The following is a 20,137-nucleotide window of genomic DNA, read 5'->3' on the forward strand; positions in this document are numbered from 1 at the left end:
ATTATCAAACAGATTAAGTCATCTGTTGCGATAGATTAACAATCTATTATAAATTATCAAATGGATTGTCACATGTCACAACAGATTGCCCATATGTTGTAAATTATCAAATAGGCGTTGCCATCTGTTGTGGCTGACCCTATGAGAACTCACCCCTAGTCCTAGATTAATCGATAGTTTATCCTATGAAAACTCACCCCTAGTCCCAGATTATTCAATCAAGGTATTAGTACCCTAGTCCTAGATTAATCAATTAAGGTATTAGTCTAACATATGAGGTAGTAAAAATTGGTTCGGTTCAGAGTGATTGATTACCGACTCTGGTCAAGAAGAATGCAGTACCGTTTCATCATGCAATTGACAAAAGACTCAATTGAAGTTGTAGTTGACCCTATCAGAACTCACATTAAATAAAGGTATTAGTCTAACATATGAACTCAATTGAATTATATATAAATAAATGCTCAACCTGTTGCAACAGATGTCTTTTTTGTTGGATCAAATCAAATAGATTATGTAATCTATTGCAACAGATTACACATCTTTTGTAAATTATCAAATGGATTGAGTTATATATTGCAATAGATTACCCATCTGTTGTAAATTATCAAATAGGCGTTGTCATCTATTGTAGTTGACATTATGAGAACTCACCCCTAGTCCTAGATTAATTAATTAAGGTATTAGTTGGATATATAAGGTAGTAAGAATCGATTAGGCTCAAAATGATCGATCGACGACTCTTGTCGGGAGGAACGCAGTCCCGTCTCATCATGCATTTGCCAAAAGACTCAATTAAAGTTGTAGTTAACCCTATGAGAACTCACCCCTAGCCCTAGATTATTCAATTAAGGTATTAGTTGAACATACGGGGTAGTAAGAATCGGTTCATCTCAGAGTGATCGATCGATGACTCTTGTTGGGAGGAATGCAGTACCGTCTCATCATGCAATTGCCAAAAAACTCAATTGAAGTTGTAGTTGACCCTTTGTGCTCATTCACCCATCCCTAATTCCCCCTAGATCAATATAGGTACTATTATTAATCTTAACATTAAGTTAGTGAGAACACAATTCAACTCAGAGTGATCGATCGACGATTCGGGTCGGGATGAACGCAATACTAACACCATGCAAATGCAACAACTCAATTGGATTTGTAATTGACCCTGTGAGCTCATTCATTCATCCCTCGTTCCACCTAGATCGATGTAGGTACTATTATTAATCTTAACATTAAGTTAATGAGGAGCTCATTCTTTCATCCCTAGTTCATCCTAAATCAATTGCAATAAAATCTGTTGCAACAAACAACTGAGCTGTTGGAGAATTTCAAACAGATAATAATATCTGTTGCAACAAATGACATTTCTTATTTAATGATCAAATAGACATTTGCATCTGTTATGACGGATGACTAAGGTGTTAGAAATTTTCAAAAAGATATTGATATCTGTTGTAACAGATGACATTTCTGATTTAGTTATCAAATGACATTTCCATCTGTTGTCACAGATGACTGAGATGTTGGGATTTCTCAAACAGATATCTAAATCTGTTACAACAGACAACATATCTGTTTGAAAATCTTTTTGTTTTATTTTAATTTTAAAGCAAGCTACTGTCCGAGTAGATAAAGTAGTAGTAGTACTAAAGGCGGTAAAAAATATTTCTTGGATAACTAAAAAATCTCATTGAGTAGTCTTGTCCTGTCTTTTCAATGTCACCTGTTTTCTTTCTCGTGCCCCTCAAATTCTTAGTGAATATTAGTTAATGAATATTGAAACCCCTAATACTTCTTCCTTTTCATATTGACTTGGCACTCTCATCAAGAAAATATTAATTAGGTGTCTATTTTACTACCAAATTAGCCTTATTAATTATGCTTTGTAAATATAAATTTAAACAACTACACTTTGTTTAGTCATTTAATATTAAGGGTAGTACATCTAGAAATTAGAATTATCTCATCTCTCCCCTTCTCTCCTTCAGCCCTAAATTTCTCATCTTTTTTCTTTCTATCCTCTTTAGGGTTATCACAACCTTTTTTTCTCTCCTCTTTCTCAAAAATTTTCATTCGGATTTAAATCGATCGATATTCATATCTTATATTCCTCAACTGAAATTGCTGTTTTGAACCCTTTTTGACATTGTATGATATGATTCACTATTGCTCTTTCATTCTCATCTTCTTGCAACTTTATTTACATCTTTTTGTTTATTTAATTACCATTTTCCCATATCATATTTATTTAAAAAATTTAAAGGTAGTTTAATTGTTGAATAAACATACCGAGAATTTTAATTATAAGATGCGTAAAAAAGTCATCTGTTGGGAGAAGTTTAAAAGCCTTGTTGGCAGTATCATTTTTTTTATGTATTTTGTTTGTTTTTTTGTTGTTAATGCTGTTATTGATGTTGTTGGTGGGGCTGACATTGTTGGTACTTGTGGTGTGGTGTTATTGGTGGGTTTGGCATTGTTGGAACTTATGGTGTGGTGTGGTTTAGACGGTGGATGCTTCTTAACTTAAAAATAGTGGAGTCTGAACAATCAACACAAGGAGTAAGGGAGAAAAAAATAAAAGTTTAAAGTGAATAAGAAGAGAAGAGTTGGTTACCAAAATTTAAAAAATATGTGCTGAGTGGGAATTAAACTCAAGACCAAAAGAAATAAATAGCCTTAAGCACCCATAAACAATAACTAGGCTAACCAAACAACTCTTACTATGGGTGCTCACCTTAAATTATATACATTTTTTTCTTTATTTTCATATACATATATAAAGTTAGATACGAGTTCAGTCTGTGCTCGCGCACCTGGAGGACTCCATGTGGGTCCATCCCTTATTGTTGATGGTGTTGGAACATAGGATGTATGCTTCTTTGTAGCTGATGATGTTGTTGGAACAAATGTTTTTGTTTTCTTTGTTTTTGATATTTTTTATTTTTTGTTTATAGTTTATACTGTTTTTGATGTTGCAACAGACGGAGCAACTGATGGAACAAATCAAACCACCAGCAAGGCTGCTATGTATTCCAACAGACTCCATATCTGTTGCATCAGACTCCATATCTGACGCAACAGACTCCACATCTGATGCAAACTATCCGAGATTTATATGTTGTGTGTGGTGTTACTTAAATAAAACTGGTGAATTTATTAATATGTAAATTAAAAAAATGGATCTAAATACAACATTTTATCTTTTTGTTGTATTTTTGAAAGAAATAGATTGGTAACTTGGTGCAAAATATATTCCACCTGTCAGATAACTTACAACATATGGACAATCTGTTGCAACAGATGTATATATCAGTTTGCTATTTCATCAGCTGTGGCATCTATTGCAACTTGCTAATCATCTGTTTATTCAATTTCATCAAGATCAATAGATTTTTCTAAACACTTCTTGACCAAACTTAATTTTTTCTCTTGGACTGCTTCTCTTTTTTTCTTTGCATCCTTCAAGCTGGCCTCCAAATTCAATTTTTGCCCTCAATCCAATAGAAAAAATTTAGTGTGGTTGAAGGATGCAAAGAAAAAAAGAGAAGCAATCCAAGAGCAAAAATTGAATTTGGCCAAGAAGTGTTTAGAAAAATCGATTGCTCTCGATGAAATTGAATAAATAGATGACTAGCAAGTTGCAAAAGATGCCACAACTAAAGGAAAAGCAAACTGATATATTCATCTGTTGAAACAGATTGTCCATATGTTGTAAGTTATCTAACAGGTGAAATATATTTTGCAACAGATTACCAATCTTTATCTTTCAGAAATACAACAAAAAGATAAAATATTGTATTTAGATCCCTTTTTTTCTAATTTACTTATTAATAAAGTCACCAGTATTATTTAAGTAACATACGCAACACATAAATCCCGGATAGTTTCAGCAACATTGCATTAAATCCTGGATAGTTTGCTAATTACATTTTATCCCAGAATTTCAAATTGTGATAAATATGTTAAGCAGTGATACATATAGCATATGTATCACTAGTAAATATGAATCCGGGATTTTATGTAATTTTTTAAAACATTAAGGGATATTGTGTAATATGGTGTCTTAAATATGGGATTTGTGTAATTTTTCCTTTTAAGGGATATGAACAGTCATGGCTTTTTGTTTGACTAAGTCCAGTCCCTTTCAATTCTCAATCATTTTATAAATAGGTCCCTCCGGCCTCCTCACTCATTCTCACTCACTCTCGTTCATTCTACTATACTTACAATACTAATATGTCAGATCCATATTCGTACAAGAAGGTTCATATCAAGTCCTTGCAGGAATTTCAAAGGCAGTTTGATGAACTCCAGAGGGATTTGGCCAACTTTCGAGCAAGGCTGAGGAGGGCCCTGCTACTGCCGGATGAAAATTGTCAGGTTGACAATAATAATAATTGTAAAAATAATAATAATAATAATAATAATAATAATAATAGTAATAATAATAATAATAATAATAATAATAATTAGGTTATGTTTTTTCTTTCTTTTAGCATATGTATTTCCCTTTTTTATATCCGATCTACCTATAAGAGATTCAAAAAAATCCATGTATATGTTTGGTTTGGTTTGGTTGATTTGAAATTTTTAATTCTTATTCAATATTTAATTATCATTCTATTTATTTTCTATTCAAAACATGCCGGCGGTTGGAGTTAGGGATGCGGTCATGATGAGAAATTCTCCTAAAAATGGTTCGTTAATAAATAATAAGGAACTAAATGATATTATAACCGTAAAAGAAAGATTATTTAATTTTAAAAAAGTCACAACATTGAATTAATTTAATTAAGATATATATATGATGATATGATTTTTAAGAAAAAAGTTACTAAACACATTCGACAAACAAACAAAAATAAAAAACGCTTTTGATGCATCAAATTCCTCATCTGTTGCGACTTATGAATCAGTTAGAAGAAATAAAAAAAGCCCCTTAAACAGATGGTCAATTTATAGCAACAAATGGTATATCTGTTGAAACAGATGGATTATCTGATGCAATAGATATACAATATGTTGCCATAACTCAATTAATAAAAATGGTTATTAAAGAAACGGAAAGATTAAGTCACCACCAGATTGAACTATTGAAAATAGTACATATATACCCTTCAGTTTAACGGCACGCATCACGTGTCCTCATCCAGATTGAACTACTGAAAATAGTACATATACAATACCTTTTGTCATACTTTTGGGTTATTTATACCTCTTCCGTCTAATCTTCGGTACGTATATATCCCTGAACTATTGAAAATAGTACATATATACCCTTCAGTTTAACGGCACGCGTCACGTGTCCTCATCCAAAAGGAGTTAACCCATTTTCCATTAGCATTTTATCTCTTGATATGCCGGAGAAATGTGCTATGACTACAATTAAAAGCAAATTTCGCCCACATCTATTTCTTGGTGAACCAAAATGTAATATCCCGCATCTTTCTAGCTTAATTTCGTCCCTAAAATGCCAAAGATTAGCTTTAAGAATGAGTAACAGTTATTTCATATGGAGTTCTCCAAATTTAGACCTCCCATGGTGTGGAAAATTGAATAATCTTTCCATCGATATCAAATTCACCCAAATCCGACGCTCGATGAAGAAGTTAGAGTATTTTTAGTAATGTAGTATCCCACCTGGGCACTCACCGCGTCGCGGTGGATGCCAAAATGGAAATCATTACTTTCCAGTGGACCTTCGCGATATTGGTGCATCGTGGAGAGGTACAAATTCTCAATTGTCAATTTCCAGTGGCTTAACGTGATTTCACCACATCGCGGTGAAGGTGTTGTTACACCCTCTTTTTTTAACTCCAAAACAATTCATTTTAAGGTTTGAAAGGGTTCTTATTATTAAAGTGACAAAAAATGAGATTTGTTTCGAAAAGAATTCATTTTGCAATTAACTCAGAGTCGCCACTTGGCATAAATCAGGTGTACCAAGTCACCCTTGGATATTCCTTTTCAAAATGGTTTTGACTCTTTAAAACTGATTTGCGAACAAAGATTCCAGCTAAGGAATTCTGTTAACCGAGGGGAAGGTGTTAGTCATCCCTCAATCCCATGGTTCTACCACGGTCACTTGATGAAGTGTATCGGCTAATTTGACTTTACGAATGTATAAACCACACAAAACACATAAAACAATCAATCAAACACACGAAACAAAATAAATCCAAAAATTAGTGTTCAGTCCAATTATACAGCCCAGAATAAAAAAAATGCAAAAAATAAATCCTATTCTAACCTACACTAATCTTGAATTGTGCTCCCGTGATTTACCCGATGCCTCGGGTCTTGATCACGAACCTCCTTAAAAAACATGATACGTCGGGGCATTCCCCGGTGAATAAATACAATCTCTTTAGAGGCATTCCCCGGCCAAATAAGCACAATTGATCCAAAAAAAACTATAAAAATCAAACCACTCTACACACATTTTCAACATTCAATCAATCCACGAGTTCTAAATTTTCTTACCCAAACCTATTATTTGCCTACCCCGTTCAACCTAGCATGATACTATCGCGAAATTGACAATTAGACGCAAAAGTAACAAGAATGGTGAATCAAAACAACTAATTTATTCTTATTTTATCAAATTTTGATCCACCGAATCCATTAACCAATGAATAACACTTGCTTCGATTACCAATTCAAGTTTTCAATGTTTAAATCCAACATCCACCAATACACAATCAAAATTCAAACATACCAAACACACAAAATCGTTCATGATTACGTAAAATTAAAGAGATAAGATAGAATTGGACCTTCCAAATGCTTTCGATTAACTTAAGAAGATGATAAAAGCCACTTCAAAACCTCGAAGAATGTCAAACCTCGACTCCCAAATCTGTTTGAACCGCAACAGACCCGAAACCCGACTCATAATATCATTTTAACGAAGAATAAATGAATACAAATAATAAAATATGAATAAACCAAGACTGGTAGATAAGATTTTAGAATTTCAATCTTTGAACTCGATAAAGAATGACCTGTAAACAATTTCGATAAAAGGGATCGCCGAAAAAATAGTCAAGAAGCTGGTAAATTTGATTCCTTGCCCGATCTTCACCCAAATTTTCTCAATTGCAGATCTTTCTCTCACTCTCATAGATCTCTTTCTCTACCTCTCTCAATTCTCTCTCATGATTATTTCTCTCGCCTCTATCTCTCGATTCTCTATCTTCCTCGTCTCACTATCTCTTCCTCTCACTCGATTTCACTCTCTTTATTGATGGAAAATATATTTGTCTGTGCGTTCTTGGTGAGGTGAGTGTGTGCGAAGAAGATGAATTTTGTGTGTTCTCTAGTGTGGATATTTGTGTGTTTTTTCGTTATTCAGAAATGAAAAGGGAGAATGGAGTCTCGTTCCTTCCCCTCTGTATTGTGTATCTATGTGAGGTGCCTTTTTTGTGATGGTGTATTGTTGTTCTATGAGTGTGTGTGTGGTGTGCATTGTTCAGAAAAGAAAAATGGAGTCACTGCCTATTCCTTGCTTTGTGAGTATTTCAATGAGGTTTATGTGTTTATAGAGAGAATTGTGATGAGGAGTCCCTTGTGATTGTGTGCCCATGAAGAAGAAAAAAACAATTGGAGAGTGTGTTCTGTGGGCCAAAAAATGGAATCCCCTGTACATGCCCCCTCTTTTGTGTATATGTATTATCTGTGAGAGTGAGAGGCCATGAGAAGTGTGTGATCAATGTTTCCCTTTATGTGACGTGTAAATATTAGGTAGTGTAGGATAGTGGGGTAGGATAGGGGGTGTGGGGTGGTGAATAGGGAGTTGGTTAGGATAAGGTTTGTTGGGATAAGGAAGTATTAGGGATTTAGTTTGTTAGGGAGTTTGTTATTTTTATATTTTTGTGGGGTATGATTATATGGTTGAGGGTACACGGTAGGATAAGGTAAAAAATGGAAAAAATGCTTTCTTGAAGGGATAAAATTATGTGTCTACAGGTGTATTTGTCGTACTCTTGATCTATAAATTGAAATGCATGTTCCATGACCTTATCTTAGTGTATGAAATGCTTATTAGGTGAAAAATGTTCCTAGAAGTCATTTAGAGCCAAGTTGAGTTAAGATCCTTTAATTCGTCCAATGATTGGTAAGTTTAGTTTTATGTGTATTGATTATATCCCAGACTCTAGAGTAAAGTGATTGCAATTTAGATTAGAGTTTATATAGTGGTTTACAGACTTAGAGTGATGGCTTAAGACTAATAGGGAGATGATAGAATGAGTAACCAAGGTCAGACTTCCAGATTCTAGTAGTGATGACGAATACTTGTGTAGATGGGTAAGGTAAATATGTTATGTTTGGGAAAATTGTTGTATGTTTGTTTTATGTAGATCTATAAATGGAGGAATATTGAGGTGAAGTTTTTGTGTATGATTTGGTTAGTTGGGAATATTTTATGTGTGTTTTCCTAAGAATTGAATAGTGCATGGATGTTGTTATTGATAGATGTATTAGAGAATATGAGAAGGATGCTCTTACGAGTGTTTGTTAAGAAGTGCATATTTGGTTATGAAGATAGTCTTGAATGTCATGTTTGTATACATGCGTATGGATGAATTGCATGTTAGTGAATATCTAGTACTAGGTGGATTATAGTTGTTGAAGTGGTAATGAGAATTATTCTTGAGATGAGAAGTTGTGAAAATGCAGATGTGTGTTGAATTTATGATTCAGACTAGTATTGCAGTGTTATGTGGCGTACCTTGTAATTTCCTGTTAGGCTTAACCGTGATGTGAGGATTAGTTTAGTTATACTTTAGTAAACAGATTTATCAGTGCCATGTGAGAATTAAAAGTCGAATCGAGCTAGTGTAGTATTTGAGGAGAATAGTATAGTTGAGAGAGTGTTTGAAAGTGTTTCTAAGCTTGAAAGTAAGAAGTTGCATTGCTTGAGGCCTAGTACTTCTATCCCGACTTATGATTTATAGGTTTATGTTCCATGCTATATATTTTGGGGCAATTTTGTAATTTCTTATTCTGAAGTCTTGTTCGGATCATGCCCCGAGTCCCTTACTCCCTAATGGCATTAGAAATTTCTTAGAAAAGTGTTGAAGAAATACCCTATTTAGGTGAGAGTATTCAGTATGATTTAGTCCGTGCAGCCATAAATCCAATTTAACAGTTAGATAGACAAATCTCTATAGTTTTTCCCGTATTCCGATTTAGTCTAGTCTCACTACCTAAAATTTTGTGATTATGGCTATTTCAAGAGATAGTTTGTTTGCATCCAAGTAAATTGCGAAATTCATCTCAGTACATGCATTATGCATCAGTTTCAGATTCAAATATCAAGTCATGGTTCAGTCCATAAGTATCCTATATATCATCTTAGTCTTTTCCTAGTATTTCAACCAAATCAGTATCATTCGGGGACGAATGATCCCAAGGAAGGGATGTTGTAATACCCCGAGTTTTCATGTCATAAACCTCTCATCTTTTCTCTGCAAACTTAGATTCAGCCATATAGCTATTTTTATGTAAGTTCATGCTCTCATAGATCATCTCAGTAGATCACTATGTTGAGATTCAGTCATACAGTTTATTTAAGTTGTGCATGATAGCTTATAGCCTCAGATTCTTTAGTATTTTCAGCCAAACCATCCACATTCGAGGACGAATGTTCCCAAGGAGGAGATAATGTAATACCCAGTATCTTTCCTAGCTTAATTTCATCCCTAAAATGCCAAATATTAGCTTCAAGAATGATTAATAGTTATTTCATATGGAGTTTTCTAGATTTAGACCTCCCATGGTGTGGGAAATTGAATAAGCTTTCCATCGATATCAAATTCGCTCAAATCCGACACTTAGTGAGGAAGTTAGAGCATTTTTAGTAATGCAGTATCCCACCTGGGCACTCACCGCATCGCGGTGGATTCCAAAATAGCATTCATCATATTCCAGCAGACCTCCGTGATATTGGCGCATCGCGGAGAGGTCCAAATTCCCAATTGTCAATTTTCAGTGGCTTAACGCGATTTCACCGCATCGCGGTGAAGGTGTAATTGTCGTCCTCTTGATCTATAAATTGAAATGCATGTTCCATGACCATATCTTAGTGTATGAAACGCTTATTAGGTGAAAATGTACCTAGAAGTAATTTAGAGCCAAGTTGAGTTAAGATCTTTTAATTCATCCAATGGTTGGTGTTTGATTCTACAAGGGTCAGCTTTAAAAGTGAATAACTCTTGATGTATGTAGAATTTTTCAGCTTAAGACCCACCAAATCGTAGATAGTTGAGTTAGCTTTCCAACGATATCAATTTCGACAAAATCCGTTACCTAAGTCAAAAGTTATGACATTTTTAGTTTGAGGCAGTGAGCTGCCGTGATGGTAGCACGTCGCACTAAAGGACAAAATCGGAATGCGGGTTATGAATTTTTTCTTTAAATTATGGAGAGGCAATGGGGTTTTTTCCCACCTCAACCCAGGTCGTAAAAACAGCGGATTTAGGGTGATATTGAGCAAATTACATCCCTTTTTCATCAAATTCATTTCATCACCCAAATTCAAGAATCTCCTAAAGTTCACCATTAATTCTCCAAATTGAGTCAAGATTCCAAGTTCATAGTTCAAGAACCCTCATTCAAGAGTACAAATATCATCTCATAAGCAAGTTGTTCATCCAAAGTATATGGGGTTTGAACAAGGGCAATCCTTTTGCCTTTGTGCCCAAAATTATGTTTTCTTGCGAATTTCTTATGATTTTGAATATTGGGTTATGCCCAAAGTTTCTCATTGATGATTTTGAGCATGATATGATTAAACTATGAAATTCCATGGTTGCTTTGAGTTAAAGAATGCTATTTTCATGATTTTGAATGTCGTGAATATGTTATGAGATATTGATTTCAGATTTCACTTGAGTTTAAGAATGATATTATGACTTTTGAATTTTATGTTGATATTGATGAGATATTTTTAAGAAAACTTATTGAGCATGATGAATTACTATGGATTTACTTAAGTTTGATATATGGGTCTTTAGAACCTATTTTGAGAATGATATATCAAGAACTTGTGCTTTTAAGCACCCTGAGATTTGTTTATTTTCAAGTTGTATAAACATTATTTGATCTTTGGATCCCCAATTGAGATTTGGAATCCAATTTTCAAAGTTTATTACAGATTACATATATGAGTTTGGTTTCATTATAAACCATGAGATTTTATTTTAAAAGTGTATTTCCAATAAAAGGAGCTAGTAAACAACAAGGGAGTAGTATTTAGCACCGAGTTGGGTATGATTTTGAGGTCTCATACCCCAGAACTACGTGACACTCTAGGATCAATATTAATGGGCCTGAGGCCGAGTTTGTGATCACTGAGTTAAGGTTGTACTCCCTGGCAAGAGTATAATGCTCCTCCTCAACGTGGGGCGTCTTTCTTAGGAGGACAAAACGTTGGACTCCATGTAGCTCGCATGGTTTATGTCGGTTAAGAGAACCTCCCTTGAGATAAGATATTTCCTTAAGAGAAGTTATTTTTCCTTAATAGTAAGATTTTCAGAGTACTTTCTTAAAGTATTTTCCCTTACAAATAAGTTATTTCTTTTCTACTAGTAAATAGGAGTTTTAAAAGTGATTTCCCGAAAGATTTTAGATACCAAGCGTAAAGGCTCACAAGCTTATTCAGATGTTGTTTTACTTGAGATTTCAGTTTCAAAGTTACAGTTTTAGCTTTCAGATTCAAGGGTGAACTTTTTACCACTTAGTCTATATGATTTGAGAAGGGAATAGAGCTACAGCTTTCAGAACTAAGTGTGATGACTCACGGGTTTTCTATTAAATGCTTTACTCTTCATGACTAATGATATTTAGATTTCATATTTCTCAAACTAGGTGAGTCATTTACATTTAGCATGCATTGCTTATAAATGATGATCATGAGATATGTTTTACTTATGCACTGCACCCTCATATACTCAGTACATCTTCAAAGTACTGATCCACATATATGTCTATGTGCTACATTGTCTCATAATGTAGGTACAAGACTTAGTATGCACATTCAGATCCAGGCAGTTGCAGATTTCAGCCAGCAAGATGATGAGTCCTCCTACTTTGGGGACTTCAATTAGATTCATTTATGTTGTTCATTTTCTTATTCACATATATTGATTTGCGATAGTTGGAGTAGCTTCCCAACTATTTATAGTCAGTATTAGTAGAGGCTTCATAGACAGTCAGTAGAGTTAATGTATTCAGTTTCAGTTTTTCTTTGTAAAAGCAGAGTTGTAATAGTGTGAATTCAGTTTTGTATTGATCAGATTCAGGAAAGAGTTATCTTCCACTTATTTTGTTCAAATTTATGTATCTTATTCAGTTGCTCATGAGTTATGCCAGTATAAGGGTTATCTTGGGATCACTGGTGGTCCTAAGCAACGTGTGACATCTCGGGACTCATTTTTGGGGTGTTAACAAAATTAATGCAGTCATAGAATATTTCTTTAGGATGAGGACACGTGGGTGAAACTGACTTTCAATTTCGGTCATAGGACATTTTTTTCGACAGGTCAGGGGATAAATTGCTAAGGTTAAATGGGTTCGTTTACTTTGGATGAGAACATATGGCACACTGAAAATATGAAGATTTCACTCGTAATTTAGTGAAGAAACAGCTAAGATTTGAGCTGAGAAATACGAGTCAAAGAGAGAGAAAAAGAATTTTCTTCTTTCATTGAAAGAATGAATAACCATTTTTTTACAAAAGTATCTGATCCCTTATATCATTCCTAATAACTATTACAAAACATTGGGTCTCTGTCTATCAGGTTCACAGCCCGGATGCAAATAAATATAAGAAGCACAACTAACTAGGGTCCAAAATAAGTAATGCCAAGACCCCCAGTCAAGTTGGAGAGGGGTAACACTCCCAACTTGAGAAGGAGATTATGATGAACAACTCTAGTAAGATGTTTGGTAAATATATTGGCAAGTTGCGAGAAGTAGGAACATGGTGGAGAACCACTAAACCATCACCAAGCTTTGTGCGAGTGAAGTGACAATCTAGCTCAATATCTTTTGTTCGCTCGTAAAAATGGGGTTTCAAGCAATATGGATGGCATCCTGATTATCATAAAAAACCGGAGTTGGAGTAAAAGCAGGCGAGTGGAAATCGTCAAGAAGTCGGACAAGCCATGTCAACTCAGCAACCAGTTTGCTAATAGCACGGTACTCTGCCTCAGCAAATGAAAGTGAGATAATTGGTTGTTTTTTCGCCTTCCAACAAATAAGAGAACCCCCCAGTAAAACACAAAAACCAGTGACAGAACGCCGAGTGTCGGGGCAGGTAGCCCAATCACTGTCACAATATGCAGATATAGAAATATCAGAAGAGTTGTTAAAGAACATCCCAAGACCAGAAGTACCTTTCAAATAACATAGGAGATGAAAAAAAGCCTGCATATGTGTGGATGTTGGCCGTTGTAGAAATTGACTAAGATATTGCACAACAAAACATAAGTTAGGTATAGTATGGGTCCAGAAATTCAGTTGCAACAAGGCTCCTATAAATCTCAGAAGTAGGAAATGGATCACCAGAATCAGCTTTGACTTTGACAGGCAAGTCAAGAGGACAAGTTACAACAGTGACATCAGAACAATTAAACTCCAAAAGAAGATCTCGGATGAATTTACTTTGGTGAAGCAACAGACCCTCAGAAGAATAAGCAACTTCAATGCCCAAAAAATAATTCAAAAGGCCCAAATTCATGATCTTAAATTGGTCGTGAAGAAAGCACTTTAAAGCAGCTATTCCCTCCAAGTTATCACCAGTGAGAATAATATCGCCAACATAAACAGCTATCAGTACAATAGAAGATCTCGATATTTTAGAAAAAAGAGAATATTCATTCATGGAGTAGGAGTAGTAATAAGAACATAAAGCTTGAGAGAGCTTAGCATACCATTGTCGAGAGGCTTGTTTCAAGTCGTGTAGAAACTTTTGAAGAAGGCACACCAATGGGGAGGACCAAACAAAAGGATAAGTAATAAAGCCAGGGAGCAGCTTCATGTATACTACTTCATCAATGTCCCCATGCAAAAATGCATTATTTACATCAAGTTGAAAAAATGGCCACTATTTTTTGACAGCCACAACAACGAGGCACTTGACAGTTTCGAATTTAATGATAGTGGAAAAAGTTTTATTGAAGTCTACACCTGCAACTTAACTATATCCTCTAACTACTAGTCGGGCCTTATATCTTTCTACAAATCCATCTGCTCTATATTTGATTTTATAAACCCATTTACAACCTATGGGGTTTTTCCCCGGGGGGTAATTGAACTATAGACCAAGTGTTATTAGCTTCCAAGGCTTTAAATTATTTTTTCATGGTATCTTGCCAGGTAGGAATGGACACTGCCTAGTGATAAGAATGAGGTTCAGATTCAACCATACTAACTAAACAATGAGAACTAGAAGGAACAGATTCAGGTTCACGCAAAGAAGGAGGTAAAGAACACATAAATTACTGCAAGTAAGTTGGAGGAACATGAGGTCGAGAAGACTTTCTTAGAAGAGGTGTTGGATGTAAAGGAAGACTTGAAGAATTAGAAGAGGAAGGGGGAGAAGTAGGAGGAGAAACAAAAGGGAGAGGGGAATCATAGTAAATTGGAGAAGATGAAACTGGAAAAATGAAAGAAGGAAGAGAAAGAGAGGGAGATGCAAAAGGAAAAATATCTTCAAGGACGGTAACATCTCTAGATAGAAATGTGACTTTGGTAGTAAGGTTGTACAGATTCTAACCTTTACACCCAAGTGGATAGCCCAAGAAAACACAAGGAGCAGCCCTAGGCTGAAACTTATCCCTGTGAGTCTTGGGTACAGAGGAAAAACAGAGGCAACCAAAAGTATTGATGTGTGAATAGGAAGGAGGGGTATTATAAAGTATCTCATAAGGAGATTTATTGTGAAGTAATTTGGAGGGGAATTTATTGATGAGATAGATGGCAGTGAGTACACAGTCACCCCAAAACTTGAGAGGCAGCCTGGATTGGAATAACAAAGACCTTGCAGTTTCCAATAAATATCTATGTTTTCTCTCAACCACATTATTTTGTTGTGGTGTGTGAGGGCAAGAAGTTTGGTGAGTAATTCCATGGGTAAGAAAAAATTCAGAGGCAGAGTGACTAGAACCAATTTTATAAGCATTGTCACTTCGGAGAGTTTGAACAGTAGACTGAAACTAATTTTTAACTAAAGCCATAAAAGATTTAATTAAACAAAAAGCATTACTCTTTGAATCCATAAGATGAGTCCAGGTTTCTCAAGAGTAGTCATCAACAATGGTCAAGAAATACCTATAATTATTATAAGTGGGACTTTTGTATGGACCCCATGTGTCCACATGAATAAGTTGAAAGGGACGAGAAGTTTGGATTTAACTATCTGGAAAAGGCAACCTAGATTGTCTAGCAAAAGGACAAATAGTGCAAGTAAAAAGTTATTTTGAGAAAAAAGCTCAAGGAATATAAAAAATGTTCTTCATCCTGACAAAGGGAATGTGTCCCAGTCTATTGTGCCTCAATATTTCCATTTTATTTATATCACAAACTGAATTACAATGGGATATGGGAGAAGGTTAAACAAAAGATTTAGAAGACTCATGACAACCAGACTCTATCTTATACACATCAAACTTTATCGTACAAGGAATATCAGAAGAAATGGAACTAGAAATAGTACTTTCAGAAACAAAACTATTAAAACAAAGAGAGTAGGGGAGTAGATGTAGAAATGAGAGTAGATTTCTCAAGCTTGTAAAGCCCATCGTCCAGTTTACAAACAACCAGTGGCCTCTTCAGTGAAGGGGCCTGTATTAAACAAGAAAGTTTAGTAAATAAGAAAATGCAATCTAATTAATAAACAAGCTTAGACACAGAAACAAGGTTATAGAGAAAGCTAGGTATATAAAGTACTTAGTGAAGTATGAAAGATAGAAAATTAAAAGACCCAATACACGTGACGTTCACTTTGTAGCCATTAGGTAAGGTGACAAAGTATGGCACAACTAGGGGTTTAATGTCAAATAAAAGAGATTAATTAGATGGCATGTAGTCGGTGGCCCCTGAATCAATTATCCAAATGTAATCATTTGTTTTAGTTAGCATGCAAGTACCATATGACATATTATTAAGAGAGTTAGACATTATACCGGCAAAGTTAGCAGATCTCCAAGGATGTAATTATGATACTCTAATTTTTTACAGCAATGTCATAAGCTGATTGTGCTGGTCTTTTGTCAATCCAGGAATAAAAGAGAAACTTGTAGAAGACTCAGGAGGAATAACATCACTGTCTCCACTATATCTTGGTAATTTCACATTTGCAGCAACTCTTTTTTCTTTGGTGAACTTGAAATTAGTTGGAAAGCCATGAAGTTTGTAACATTTGTCTATAAGATGTTCAGGATTCTTGCAATACCTATAAAACCAAATTGGACTTGGACTGATCAAAATTGATTCTCTGGGAGAACTATCTAGCAGGTAAATAAACTGATGAAGATCCTGTCGAATGATTAGGGATAAACTGCTTAGAAAGATGATGAATGGGTGTAGAGGTGTTAGTGACCATATTGAAAGAAGCATCTTCAGTATTAAACAAGGAAGAGTTGGAAACTTGGCTCTGTCTTTCATCCTGGAGGAGGATATTGTAAGCACTATTCAAAGATGGAAGAGGATCCATCATCAATAAATTCCCTCGAACACCAATACAAGGCTCATTCAGACCCATTAGATATTGGTGTAACCTATTCTAATCATCTTCTCGTTGTAAATCAACTTTGGCAGCACAGGTACAACAAGAAATCTTGGAACCACATACAAACTTAAGCTCATCCCATAACTTCTTCAACTTATTGAAATAGGATGCTATATCTAGACTACCTTGGTAGTAAAAGCCAATTCCTTTTTGATTTCAAAAACCTTCGTCCTACTAATGGTTCCATATCTTTTATTGAGTTGTTTCTATATACTTTTAGTAGTCTCAGAATACTGGACATTCCTAGCTATATCTGGAGTCAAGGAGTTAGTCAACCACGAAATAACCATATTATTGCATCTATACCACTACCTAAGTTGAGGAGATCCCTCAGCAGGTTTGGCACAACTGCCATCAATGAAATTTATCTTGTTTCGAGCAGAAAAGGAGACTGTCATATTACGTCTCCAAACTCCAAATCCTGTCCCCGAGAATGGAACGGAAACTAAAAAACTCCGGGAACATCAAAGGACTGAAGATACAATGGGCTAGATGGTTCAGGGTAAACGTGGTACCAGAAGATTCAACAACATTCACCATATTTGTAGGTACAAAAGAATGTGTACCAATTAGATTGATGAAAAATCGATGAAGTAGAAGATAACGTACCGATTACAGAGAAAAAAACTAGAAATTGATAAGCAATTGCACAAAAAATTGATCAGCCAAAATTGACTACAAAACCCAAAATTCCACAAGATCTAGCTGAAAATCTCCCCAAAAGGCTCAAAATGACCAAACATTGAAGAGATGAATTGCTCATGGCCAAAAAAATCACAAAATATGCCAAGGGAACCATTGCTAGAATTGGAAAAATGAGCAGGAACGGATTACTGGCTCTGATATCATGAAAATATGAATATTTCGCTCGCAATTTAGTGAAAGAAACAAGTAAGATTTGAGCTGAGAAATACGAGCCAAAGGGAGAGAAAAAGAACTTTCCTCTATCCCTGAAAAAATGAATAATCGTTTTCTACAAAAGTATTTGATCCCTTATATCATTCCTACTAGCTACTATGAAACATTGGGTAACTGCCTATCAGGTTCACAACCCGGATACAAATAAATATAAGAAGCCCAACTAACAAGGGCCCAAACTAAGTAATGCCAAGATGTCGTCTAACGTGTATCATTTTTAATAGTTTGAGGGTATATATGTACCCAAAGTTAGACGTCAAGGTACAAATAATCCAAAAGTATAACAGAGAATATTTACGTACTATTTTTTAATAGTTTGAAGGTATATATATATATATATATATATATATATATATATATATATGACCTTTCTCCATTCTTTTGATACTGTGTGCTCAATTGAATTAATTGGTGATTTGAAAATCATTTTATTTTATTTTTTACTTACTCTATTAATTATATAGGTGCAATAAATCAAATGACAAAGAACTTGACATGTGAATGGGCCAAGAACAATATTCGAGTCAATTCAGTTGCTCCAGTAGTTATTCTTACTCCACTTGTTGAAACTGGAACTAAGGTATAATAAAAATTCCTTTAATATATTTTTGTTTTTTATTCATATTATTATAACCATAAAATGTCATGACTTGAATTAAACAAAAAAATATAATTAAAAAATGATCATATAGTTGACTCCAACTTAGTTATTATCATTATTATACCAAAACAAAATATTTTTTCCTTAACGTATCTCAATTTATGCAACATAAAACATGTCAAAAAAAGAAAGTTGTTTTCGTCGTCTTTGTTTTTATAAAAAGAGTGTTCTCTTTTATTGAAGAAAAATCCTCAAATAAAAAAACATAGACAGTTACGTTGCCAAGACTCCTTTGGACCGGGCCGAAAATCCCAAAGAAGAATCTGCAATAATAGCTTTTCTTTGTTTCCCTGCTGCTTCTTATATTACGGGCCAAATCATATATGTTGATGGTGGATTCACAACCAATGGTGGATTTTAAATGTAACATAATTTTTTTAAAAAAAAAAACATTTTCTGAAGCATTTTAGTTTTTTTGGGAGGGGGGATGGGGGGACTTTTTGTTGGGGCAAAATTCACAAATAGCATAGTTAATACCATAATTATGAGATTCATAGCAACACTTTCATAATTACTTAAGATAACAACTTGTATTTTGTATTTTTATAAACTGTTGCTATAAAAATACAAATACAAATCAATTTACTGCTCATAACTGAAATCTATTGAGATAAATATGATATAATTACCCTTGAATTAAATGTGCAGATTCCTTTTTCATTTAAACCTCTTAAATAGCGTGATTTCAGTTACTTGTTAACAACAATAATCAAATTCAAATTCCAGTTTCACAATAACGTGTTCATGCAAAGAAAATCAAAATCAATTGTAGTTGTTTTTGTTCAATTTCTTCGAATTGAACAATCAGATTGAATTTCATCCATTACTGTTATTGAATCAAATTCAAGTGTATCTTCTTATGTTCAATTTATTCGAATTCAATGATCAGTTTCAAATCGAACCATAAATGTTGTTGAATCAAATTCAACTGTAGATATTTTAGGATAATTTATTCGAATTCAATCATCGGTTGCAAATTCAATAATCAATTTTGTTGAAGGTATTTGATCATAGTATTTGTTCTCATATGAAATTCATCCGATTTAATGAATTTGATAAAAAAAAATTGTTATTAATTTTTTTTCGAACCATTAGAATTATTTCATTCGAAATTTTTTTGATCCATTACTGATGCATCGTTCAAATTTTTTGTGTCGTTGTTAATTTGTTTTTGAACTATTTGTAAACGAATTTTAAGTAAAAGGTAATGCAATAGTAAATTGAATTGATAGAACAAAATAGTGATCGAAATCAGTTTTTCAAGCTGATCAAATTTAAATTTTTTAGAGCTTTGATTGTCGGAATTTGAGAGTATATCTGTATTTCTAATAAGTTAGTTTATAGATATTTTGAATGTGTTCGATTGTGGAGGTTGTTGCTTTGATTTTAGGACTAACGACGAATAAATAATGTGTAATTATATTCTGGCTGAAAAATTTGACTGTGTTTGTATTTTAAGTTTAACAAATATTTTGTAATTATATTTTTGGCTGGAGTTTTTGATTGTGTAAGTATATGTTGTTTACTTTTATAACTGTATAATTCTGTTTGAAATTTTTTTGTGTAATTATATATTGTAATTATTGACAGCTTAAAGATATGTATTTTTTTTTTTGTAATTTAGGTGAAATAAGTTAGAAATGGCAAGCATCTCAGTTTTCGTGAAGCACTCTGAAAGGTGGACGTATGAAAAAAACTATGAAGAGTATATTACTGATGCAATATTGTTGATCACGACAACATCATACAAGGAACTACAC

General features: G+C 34.1%; 1 long non-coding RNA gene across 1 annotated transcript; it reads right to left on the reverse strand.

The window, feature by feature from the left end:
* Nucleotides 1–12,699: 12,699 nt before the first annotated feature.
* On the reverse strand, nucleotides 12,700–17,810 carry LOC124887654. Its single transcript, XR_007045487.1, has 2 exons — nucleotides 13,941–17,810; nucleotides 12,700–13,336 (listed from the first exon to the last, which is right to left on the reverse strand). It is a non-coding gene; the product is annotated as an uncharacterized LOC124887654 (long non-coding RNA).
* Between the last annotated feature and the right edge of the window lie 2,327 nt (nucleotides 17,811–20,137).

Source organism: Capsicum annuum, chromosome 10 (assembly GCF_002878395.1).
Source record: "Capsicum annuum cultivar UCD-10X-F1 chromosome 10, UCD10Xv1.1, whole genome shotgun sequence".
Classification (NCBI taxonomy): Eukaryota; Viridiplantae; Streptophyta; class Magnoliopsida; order Solanales; family Solanaceae; genus Capsicum; species Capsicum annuum.